Consider the following 12,380-nt stretch of genomic DNA (forward strand, 5'->3'; position numbering starts at 1 on the left):
AGTTCATAAAGATCTACCAACATGCCGAATTTGATCCAGATCAGAAATTTAGAGTGGGCTTTTAACCGGTCCTAAATTCAAAATAACACTGGTTCAATACTAGATAGACACAGTACTATCCCACATAATTTTTTCATAGCCGAATTTACTATGGCTCATGAGTTATATGGTGCAGTATTGCAAATAGTGCTGCTAACTACGATCTCCAAAATAACCCTCTCTCTCCACAGAAACTACATAGTTATATATAGGACAATAATAATAAGAGCACTCAAAGAGTATAGTACTTCGCCAAGGGTCGTGAAATCGAAGGGGAAAATCCCCCTACATAGCCCAAATAAAAAAACAGGGGGAACTTTGTATATGACATGTGACATTTGTATGCTTTCTGTATAGCACTAGTGGAAAACACACACACACACTTTATCAAAAACATAATCTTCTTGGCGAAAATATTAATAACGGTAATCATTGAATTAATGATTGATAATTGTGACCTGATCAAAGACTACATTTTTTTAAGGGAGAAAGCTTAATAAAGTGTAAGTGTAAGGGAACAAATATTATTTTCATCTTACTGTTAGTTTTGTTTAACTTCGAAAAAATACTTTATTTTATGGTTTGTTATTCTTTAGATATATTTTGAATTATATATATATATATACGCAGAGTGTCCTCAATGAGACTCCAACATTTTGAAAGTCTATATTTTTTTATCATTTGAGATTGTATAGCTATGATCCGTGAAAAAAGCAGAAGTAGCAACCCATAAAATTTATGTGAGACTCTAAAGGAGCGTTCGCAGGTGGTGTGATAGTATTCTGAAACAAATTCAGTTATTCAAGTGCAACGAAACTTCCGTCGTGTGTACACTCAGAAACAATATTAAGTATAGGCTGGAAGTGTAAGAAATGATAGCTCAACCTATATTTAATATTATTTCTGGCTATACAAGAAGAATCCTACGTCATTCAAGACTATAAGGAAATGGTGTGATCTGTTTTTGGAGACCGGCAATATCGTGAAATGACATGGTGGTAGTAAACCCAGAATCAACAATCAGGTTGTACAAAATGTGCGGAGGACATTCGAAAGGATTCCACAGAAGTCAGACAAGCAGCGAGAGAACTTGGTACAAAACGTTCGATAGTTCACAACAAGGTACAACTTGTACGAACACTCAAGCCTATCGAGACCAAAGCGAGAAGCATTATGCTAGATCGCATTGCTGATAACGAGACATTTATATCGCGCGTCATGTTTTCAGATGAGGCTACCTTTCATGTTTCAAGCAAAGTGAATCGCAACAATGTGCATATTTGAGGTACAGAAAATCTCCATATATTCATAGAACAGGTGCGTGACATTCCTAAAGTAAATGTGTGGTGCGGTGTGAAGAAAAATCGAATTGTTGGGTCGTTTTTCTTCCAGAAAGACACTGTCACTGGTAATTGTATTGTTTCTCGTCTCGAATTCGAAAATGTGTTGCTTGTCTCGATTTTTGTCATGTTTTCAAGACAACACAAGGAATTGTTTGTTTCTGGGCAACACTAAAAACGACACACCATAATCGAAAAAAAAAAAATGCTTATACCATGTTACTGGGAAGAAAGTTAGAAAGTCTTAAAGAAGAAATAAAACAAAATAATTTAGACTTAATAGGAGTTCGGGAAGTTAAATGGAGAGGTAATGGCTTGTCGAACAGCGAATGATATAGAATGTTTTACTCTGGTAATGAAAAGTGCGGTCATAATGATGTGAAAATAATTCTTAGTAAGCGCTTGAAAAACAAGCTAGTAAACGTAGAATATGTTGATGATAGAATTATGACGTTAAGATTTAAAGGGAAAAAAGGAGGGATCTAATGGTGATATAAATAGCTCCGACCACTTCGTATACAACTGAATAAACAGGAAAATTACCTAAAAGTAGTAGAAATTATAGACAGGGAGAAGAAAGGTGCATGCGTAATTGTAATGGAAAGTTACAATGCATTTGTGTTAGAAAAACAAGAGGTAAAGGTGGCAAGTATGGTTTAGGCGAAAGAAATGAAAGGGGAGAAGGACTGATCAATTTCTGTACACAGAATTCATTAGTAATTGGGATCACGTGGTTCAATCAGTAAAAGAGAAGAAAACATGTATGGAAATCCTCAATAAGTGGCCGAAGATATCAAACAGACAATTCTATGATTTAGAACACGTATCAAAATAGTTTGAAGAACGCTAATACTTTTCCCGGGACCGACATTTCCACTGATCATAACCTTGTGGTGGATGAAGTGGATAATCAACTGAAAAATGTAGGCAGAAGAAAAGTTGACAACAATATGTTGAATACTAAAAAGTTAGAAAACGAGGAAGTAAAAAATCTTCTCGTTGAAAAATTTGAAGAAAAATGCTCAATCGAGGAAAGCATAGGGACAGGTTGTAACGGATTGTGGTACCGTATTAAACTTTGCATACAGTAGCGTACAGAAGAAGTAGTAGGTTACCGCAAACATAAAAGGCAAAGAAATCATGGGTTACAGAACAGATGTTGCAGAAAATTAGGAAAAGGAGGACGTGGAAGCATGATACGGAAGAGGGTAGAAAGATGTACAGGAACTTAAACAACAAGATACGAAGAGAAACAGATAGACTAGAGAAGAGTTTTACAAAAGAAAATGCGCGCACATAGAAGAATTAGAGAGAGTTGTTGAGTTGATTTTAGTTTAGTATCCCGTTCAGCAGCGAGGCTACATGAGACGTGGACCTACTGATTAACGTGGAATCCGAACTACATGAGCTCCCGCCGGGAATCGAACCCGAGTCTCCCACGCCAAAGGCATATACGCTAACCGCTTAGCCACGAGGGAGCTCTAAGAATTAGAGTGAGTTGGGACATATAAGAAAATGTACAAATAGGTGAAATCTATGGAACTTTGGTGGAAACAAGGGGGTATTACGATGGAAGTAGAAAATAAGAAGGGGAAGGTAGTCAGCGAGAGAAGCGAAGTCTTAAGAAGATGGGAGAGTAGAGACAGACCGTGTAGCCTAGAGGTTGAAGTAGCAAGTGGTGTAGGGGAGAATGATAAAGGATTTACTGTATCTTTGGGATGGGTTTGAAAAAGCAATATTCAAGATTAGGAATGGAAAGGCGATCGGGATAGATAATATACGAATCGAATTCAGTAAGAATATGGGAAAGAAGGGCAAGAAACAAATATTACGACTCAGCAATGAAATATATGAAAGAGGAGAATGGCTAAAATATTTCCTGAAGACGATCATGATACCGATGGGAGACAAATCGAATCCAGAGAGATGTCAGAGTTGCAGAATTATTTCCTAATATCTCACGCATCAAAAATTTTGCTTCAAATATTGAACAGAAGGTTGTATGGAAGAACACGTGGAAAACCCGAGGAGGAACAGTTCGGGCTCAGGAGAGGTAAGGGCACAAGAGATGCAATTGGATTATTAAGGGTAATCAGTGAAACGTTTATAGAGAAAGGAAAAGGGTGACTGTTGATCTAGAAAAGGCTTTTGATGGCGTGCATTGGGAATTGTTGGGAGTGCTAAAGAAGATTGGAATGGAATGGAAAGATCGAAGACTCATAAGAAACTTATATATGAACCAACAATTAAGTGTTAGAATAGGGGAAAAATGACAGAGGAGAGTGCACTTGGAAGGGGATTCGACAAGGATGCTATCTCTTGCTTACATTATTTAATATCTGTCTAGAAGAGATGGTGAAAAAGAGCTTACATTACGAATACTACATTTCGGTAGGAGATAGAATGATTAGGAAGACCGGTATATGTTTTGCAGACGGTATGACTGTTGTTGTGGAATCAGAAAAGGAAATTAATACGACGCTAGAAAACTTGAGGAAGGGCTGTGAAGAATACGAAATGAAAATAAATATTAGAAGTTATAAGTCATGGTGACTGGAACGAAGCGGTCGGTGTCAAATACAGAAGCAAGAGGGGACAAAATAGAACAGGTGACTAGTTTTCGGTACCAGGTTAGTATTGTTAGTGATGATATGAAGTGCAAGTGTGAAATAAAAGCAAGGATTGGAATGGTGAAAGAAGCTTTTAAGAGGAAAGAAAGTATATTTTGTGGGACCTTGAATAACGAATTGAGAAAAGTGTTCATAAAAGGCTACATATGGAGTATTGTACTGTATGGGGCAGAAACATGGACATTACGCAAAGCTGCTGGGAAACCACTACAATCTTTCAAAATGTAGGTGTGAAGAAGAATGGAGAGAATTAGCTTCGTCGAGGGGAAAATGAATGAGAGGGTGTTAGAAATTGTGGTGGAGAAAATAACAATTTTAGATATTATTGAAAAGAGGAACAGAAGTTGATTGGGAGATTGACTGAGAAGGAACTGTATCATGAGGGACGTGCTAGAGAGTATGGTGGCATAAAGGAGAGGGAGTGGCGAAGGAGCCTACAACTGATGGACGGTATCGAAACAAAAAAAAAAATCGTATGTAAAGACGAAGAGGTTACTGAAGACCATGGAAGCTTTTCGGTTAGGGTAAGTGACGCCAATATTTCAGAATACCTATGATAATGATGATCTTACTTTTCAAATTCACGAATTGTCTTTACAATTGCGAACAAGTTCAGTTTCCACACTCGGTTAGGGAAAGCCCGGATTGATGTTTACGCTCCCATGACCCACGATCTCTCGCTTGAATGTCATCTATGCAAACGCAATAACAAGTTTCGAATGGTTTTATGTGGGAGATCCGGGAGACGGACGAACGCCTGGATATATTTGAACGGGAACAATTGCCTGAAATGTACTGCTACACTCATGATACTTGAACGAGCAACGCCCAGGTAAATGCTGACTTAGGAAGATGAAACGCGATATATAAACTCTTTATTAGAAGTATATTGTTATGTGGTGCAACGTTCTATAACCTAGGCCTGACGAAGAGCTACTACTTCAAACAAAGAGGCGTGTTCAGCATAGACAGAGCATCCATTTCTAATGCCATCTTTTGTCTTTTATGGTACCTTTTAATTCAGATATCTTCAATGTTTTCACAGCGTTGGATGTACTTTAAAAAGAAAGAAAACCTTGCCACGAAGTCTGAAAGGGCTTAAACCGACCAGTTGTGAAATTTTAAGTTGAAAAATGTGACCAGCACGTCGCGTATCCGATTATAGTTTTTTTTTTTTTTTTTTTTTCTTACCTGACTACTACTTCCTTCATTTCATTCAAGCAATTTTCCAATAGTTTGCACTCCGATGTTTGGTGAACGGGCGCGGAATACTCCTATTTTTTTCAACGGTCATCTATTAAGTACTGGATAGATGCTCTCTAAACAATAGAAGACTACTTGGTCATTCCCATAGGACATCCAACCCGAAGCAACCCGTACCTATCATAAGTGAATTAACAATCCACTTACGTAACACCTTTGTCTTATAAGACAGATCTATAAAAATAAATTTTATCAGATACATGGGGTTTATTTCACTGATTATTGTTTTGTGGTGTGCTAAGTCTGTAAATGAGCTTCGCTTTTTCAAATCATGGACAGTTTCGCGGCACAATATGGGAGTATATCACACCGATTTCTTTTTTTTTTTTTTCTGTCTCATTAACACGTAAATTACTTACATTTCCATTCATGACACATTTGCGATTTATAAACGTTTAGTAGTCACTCTGTTGACCTGTGGAGCCTTTTATTTTTATCTTCCATATTTCTCTTGGCTCTCTTTCGGTTTCTGGTATTTTTAATTTCCCGCTTAAGCATTCCCCTTCTCCTACTATATCCAAATTTCCTCATTGCCCTACGTTTACCCGTCATTTGTACTCTTTCATCAGCACAGTATAAATAATTGTTCACTACAAGAACATACAAGAAATTATTAATAAATAATAGCTCAGAATTTTGTTTGTTCAATCCGAAGCTGTTCACGACAGACCTGCACGAAAATTTGATGTGATGGACGTGATGAACCTTGACTATTATCGCCGTATTCAGCATGCAAAAATGTATAAGAATCAGAGGAAATTTCCTATGCAGTTTCTTAGTCCCTGTCAGAAATATGTAATTATTATTTAACTAATCAATTTCCAGATATACCTTGCGAGGAAAATTTACACTGAAATAATTAATCAGCAGGCACGTACACAGGAATTTATTTCAGGGCGGGACGTAGGGTCCAAATTCAACATGAAGATAGACTATATTAAATTTTGTAAAAATCGCCTCTAAAATTAGACTAAATTTATTGACAAGTAAAAATTTCAGGGGGGGGGTTGAATTCCCAGGACCTACTCCATGCATATGTCCCTGACTATCAATAACAACAAGGAAGTGGAAGAAAGTCGACAGACTTTCATATTTAAAGGTTTAATCCTAGCATTATCCTGGTGTAGTAAAGGAAAACCCTGGAAATCTGAACTTCTCGACTGGGACTCAAGAAAGCTAACCATTAGCTGACGTTCGATTCACGTTATTGCCAGTAGAGGTCAAAATAAATTTGCTAAATGCTATTCAAAAATGTTAAAAACTATGAAAAGTTATAATGTTTTAAAGCCTAACATTAATCTTTGGCTGATTCACATTTACACCAGTAGACTTACGTTGCACCTATGGCGAAGAACACACAGAACATAACTTTACAATGTAAGAATTTGATTCACAGAAAGCGACATTGAATTCTTTCGAGGTGTAACATATACTCAGACATTTACCAACAGGCTTTCCTGCTTGTGTACAGCGTGCGTCTTTGGTGCAAGTGGTCCCTGGTTCAATTTCCAGTGGGAAATCACTGAAGGCATTACTGTGCTTTAGAACCGACCTTAACATGTAGATTCAAGTCTCATATAACCTGGGTGCTGGAAATGGACTTCAAAGTTTATCATCATTATTAAGTATGTTCAGAAGTTATACACACTACGGTGCTGCTCTTGTTTGAAGAAGATACAGATACGAGGAAAAAGATGTGGGTGCATGCATATATATGGGGTGGACAATTTATCTGCAACATCCATGATAACTGAGAAACCAGAAGAGGGAGAAAGGCGAAACTTTGCGTGAAGCAACTATAGGGAGAGGCACATCGTTTCACGTATTCAACAACAACCGGTGAACAGTGTTGTCATCCCAATATCAAGTTATATTTTTTTTTCAAATGGCACTACGTCAGATTATTACATATTTCAAATCAACACATTAAAGGAAAACTTAAAATATCACATTTATTGTTCAGTATTGCAAACTAAGGATGTTATAATATCACAAAAATCCAAAGTTTGGAAGCCTCTATCACACATGCAGCACAACAGAGATGGGCAAGACAATGCACACCGAAAATACCTTAGCGTTGGATACTATGGTCATGGTATGACTTGCTTTGAATGAATAGCAACGAAGTTACAAGGGTTTGAAAATTTGAATTTTTTCAAAAGGCTTTATTTCGAAAAAAAATACTTACATAAGTGTTGTCGCGGTGCCACCCAGGGCTGCCCTTCATGGCGGCCCAAGGCCCAACTTTAAAACTTTAAATGGAAACATGGGGCGAGTGATACCTCGTTTGATAGATCTTTAAAACCTAATAAGCGTTGTGGCAAAAGATTGTCCATATGGGTCACTGTTTTCAAAATTACCACAAGACATGGTAACTGTATCAGATAAAACGTCCAGTACCGCTAATATGAAAACACCAGAACAAAAATTCGAATAGTAAATCACAGAGGGTATTTATCATCCCACGGCTCGAAAATGTTGCAACAGAGGAAAAGATGATTAGAGTGAAAGTGCTATAATGCAAGGAAGGAAATCTAATTCCTAGAAAATTATCGCTCCATCCTCCCGCCGTAAATGGGTGAAGCGGGATGGAATGGTGAAATTGCAAATGAGAACCTCATTTTTTGCAAATTGTATCTACGAAACAAAGTTATCTGAAATGTGATTTTATAAGAGATAGATGTCTCTGTAATGGGATGTAGATGTATGTAAAATTCTTGTTAAATGGTACCTTCTATTTTGATTGCAGGCAAGAATTTGATGCAAAAATGAATCAACTGAAATGCGAAAGAAATTTGTCAAACAATGCAATTTTGGAACAATGTGTACAAACGTTGGTTTTGTTCAACAGTCCTCTGCACGATATTTGTTCGATTATTTCTCTTCTATGTCTTCTTGCATGTGATAGAATATGAGCTTCACTGAAATGTTGTCCACAGTTACATTCCGAATAACTTTCAGCGATAATCTCAGTTGTGATTCTCAGTACTGATGCAGATGTCTCCCAAACATCTTGCACACATTGCGTTAAATTGTCAGGGGCGAAGGGGCGAGCAAAAAGTTTGCAAATTCCAAAAATGTATTACTAAAACCTTTGCTTTTTTTTCCGATCCAATCATGTTTCGCAATGCAAATGGGTGTTAAACTTAAATCTCACCTTATTTTTATTCTTTACAGTACCAGTCACTTGTACACACAAGTTTTTCAAACAAACCATACCTATTGCAAATAAAAGTGGGGCTCTCATTTGAGATTTTACCATTCATTCCCGCTTCACTCACTTACGGAGGGAGATCGGAAAGATTATTTTCTAAGAATTGCATTTCCTCTTTTGCATTATGTCAATTATACAATTAATAATCTTTTTCTCCGTTGCATTATTCTCGAGTCGTGGAATAATAAATACCCTCTGTGATTTCCTATACGAGTTTTATTCTGTTCATTTATCTCCAACTGTTTTCATATTAGTGGTACTGAACGTTTTATCTGATACAAGCAACATGTCTTGGCGACCATCTTGAATTCGGTGACCAATATGAAAAATCTTTTGCCGCAACGCTTTTTAGTTTTTAAAGATCTATGGAACGAAGTATCACACGCCTCTTGTTTCCGTTTAAAATTTTACAGTTGGGCCCCGGGCCCCCATGAAACAAAGTTTCGAACAAATAGAAACAAAGTTAGAAGGACTTGAATATTTGACTTTCTTCAAAGGAATTTATCTATATATATAAAAGAGAACGCACAAATCCTTTGTTCCCTCATCACGGTAATACGGCTGAACCAATTTCTTTCATTTTTGGGGGGTTATTAGGATTTGGACCCTAGATGGTTTTTATCATATCACTTTAATTTTCAATTACCAGTGTCTTGAGATAATTGACCATTCAAGTGTCCATAACGTACAAATCCTTTGTTAGTTCATCATAGGTAAAAATAAACGTATTTATATGCAACCCGCATGACCGTGTCACTCGGCGGGTTAACATAAATGACAGGCGATATAATGTTAACATTTACTGCAATCTACTATGGTTTTTATCATATCACTTGAAAGCGAAAAAGTAAAAATTATCTAATTAACAAGGTTTATTGCGTTCCGGGGTGACCCCAGCGAAGCGGGGTGAACGCTGCTAGTTTTGAAAAAAGTATTGAGATAACTATCGCATCCAATTTCGTACACGGTTTAGAATAGGCATAATATCATAATGCCGTATGCGGCAATTTGATATTTCAAACCATTCGGGAGATATGAAAGAAAAGTGGTAGAATTTGATATACTTCTTAAAATGGCGTATTTGTAGGAAATTTTTAAACCAAATTATTATTTATTTTGGTTTTATAACATTACAACAATACTTTTTGGTAGAAGTAATTACAACAGGATCTCAGAACTATATAATTTAAGCAGTGTTACAAACTTAAACAGTTTTACCGTATCTCCATAACAATTTCAGTTATCAAATTGCTTTAAGCGGTATTATGATCTTCATATCTATTGAAAACCATCTATGCAACTGCATGAGGTATCGTATTTATGTAGGAAGTTTTTCAAAATAAAGGCTTTTCAAAAAAGTGAAATTTCTATTCTTTGTAACTTCGTTCATTCTCATTCGAAATCCATCATATAGTGATCATAGCATTATACACTAAAATACTTCGGATGTGCATTGTTCCTGTCCTTTTTGCATTATTGCTGCTGTAAAGGCCACCAAAATTTGGATATAAGTAATATTGTAGCGTCCTTAGTTTGCATCATTACATTACAAATATGATATTGCATGTTTTTGCCTCACATGTAGATTTGAAATATATAATAACCTTCCGCAATGCCATATATATATATATATATATATATATATATATATATATATGCGGAGCAATTACGTTTTTTAATAAGTTTATTTTGCTAAACGAAGAAAAGTAAAACAATCTTAAAATTAAATTTTGATAAATTAATCTTGTGAAATTCTTTCTTAGCACATACTCGCCCACTTCGCAATTATAAATTTTCTTCTACACAGTGTGGTAGCTCTGACTCTCCACAGCTCTCAGAACCATAGTCATTTATCTACATGCACACACATATTAAAGTACATTGAAAAATATTTTGTCTTTGTTAGAAGGTGGATGTTTGTTGGTTGATGTGACCCAGTCCTAAGTGTGTTGTACATGGCTGTTTCTCTGTGTACATGAGAGCAAGAAGCCCATACAAGTTCTTTGTATTGTAGCTGCGTGTTGTTGCATGAAAGATGTGGCAGCAACAGAGCCAAGGACCATGTCCGTTTCTAGCTTATGCGCAGTTTTCAAGGGCCAACTGTCGCGTCTCAAAACTATTTCTACTGTCACTTGAATTTTCCAAGGTGTTTCTACCCCACTAACATAGAAGACAAAACACGTAGGTGTGTGTATATTTGAACGAGAGGAAGGAAGAGTGTACTATGCGAAGTGGCCGATTCCAACCAGCTGTGCACGTTTCTTTTTTTCCTGTTCTCCATTGTTGGTGTTTGGTGTCCGCTACTGCGACAAGTAAAGAAGCAAGCGGTGTGCGCGGGCTCAAGGAAATAAGTGGAACCTTATTAGCTATATTTGACAGCCTTCTACTTCCCCGAGCAATTTGCAGAAAGGGGAAGTTGCAGCTTCCTCCATTTCTAGTTGAATAATCCCAATAAATGTTTCATTCTGCCTACGTCATTCTATTCTAGTCTGTCAGAGATAGAATCTCCTGTGTGGCGAGGGCTTTCGCAGTCAATAGCAGAAAGATGATTAGCGTTATTAAAATAAAGTAAACTAAACTAGGCGAAGGGATTCGGAATAAAGGCAAAAAAGAGCATTCGTAGCACTATACTGTAAAACAAGAGAAAAAAAAACTTCTAAACTGAAAGGATGAACTGGTGTTTTTTTCGAAGAAAATAAAAAAAAGCAGGACAGAGGAAAGAGTAAGAAGAAAAATCAATACCCAACTGAAAAGTGGAAGGAAATGGGACAAACATATCCAAAGTGGGGCGAAATTTACTGAAAACTCGAGTCACTGCAAGTTCTAGAGTTAGACCTGAAAGACAAAATAAAAGGAGTGATATTGTTCACTCTAAAGAAACGAATGATTACAAAGTATGGTCTATTGAGGAGAGTTGTGGTACTGGAAGGGGACATTCTTCCCGGAAACTGTGGATAAAATGACAAAAAAACTGGGTCTAATAAGTTTAAAAAGGAAAGAAAAAGACAATCACCGAGCTTTAGATTTATTTATTTTTAAATAAGTCCTTGGTACAGAGTCAAATGACTGGCCCGCAAGAAATTAGGTGTCTAAAACATGGCGATTTAACATAACAACTACCTCTCCTTCAATTAACTCAGTTTAATTTTTGAAGAGCATTTCTGGTCCAATTTCTTGGTTTCTAGATTACAAGTGAACCCTCATATTTTGTACAAAGGCGGAGTTATAAGAACTGAGATTTTATACAAAACCCGTGTGATAACAAGTATCCACTACCAAGAAAGGCGACTCACTAGCCTGTGAATCTGCCACTGATCAGAAGTCATTTTGCATCTGAAATACACAAAGAATTTCCACTGAAGAATAAAATACCTGCAAATAGTTGATAGGATCGGTAAGTTGTCGGTAGTGTCGTTTGTGTTTCTTATGGTGGGTTGTCACGTTAGAAGAACTTGTAGCTGTCGTAAAAAAAAAAAAAAAAAAAAACAAAAAAAAAACTTGCAACCCGATCTTTCTATTTACTCTTTACATATTATAACTTCTTGAAAGCAAGAAAGGTATCACCACCCATGCAGCAATGCACTAGTGGACAAACAGTGAACCTCCTCATTAAAAACGTGTATTTTGGCGCTCTCCCCCCTCCCTGCCCAAAATAATGCGTTGTTTTGCAAGCGGCGAAACTGGTTTTTCCTTTATGACAGCGGAAGGGCGATAGCAGGTAGGAACCAAGACGTCCCAGAAAGCTGCACATTGTTCAACTCCTTGCAAGATGGAAAAAAATGTTGTGTGTCTCTTTCAAGATTTTGTTTACATGGAGAAAGATAGTAAGGGTTCAAGATTTTTTTTTTTATGACAGCTACAAGTTCTTGTTCCGTGACAAGGCCTCTTTAGAAA

The 12,380-nt window shown here is 36.8% G+C and overlaps 1 protein-coding gene across 23 annotated transcripts in view; it reads right to left on the bottom strand.

Annotated features, from left to right (window-relative positions):
- FoxP (forkhead box transcription factor P) overlaps positions 1-12,380 on the bottom strand; it is a 1,320,908-nt gene that overhangs the window by 483,053 nt on the left and 825,475 nt on the right. The gene's annotated exons all lie outside the window — the stretch shown is intronic.

This window comes from Thermobia domestica, chromosome 6, assembly GCF_964235325.1.
Source record: "Thermobia domestica chromosome 6, izTheDome1.hap1.1, whole genome shotgun sequence".
NCBI classification, from domain to species: domain Eukaryota; kingdom Metazoa; phylum Arthropoda; class Insecta; order Zygentoma; family Lepismatidae; genus Thermobia; species Thermobia domestica.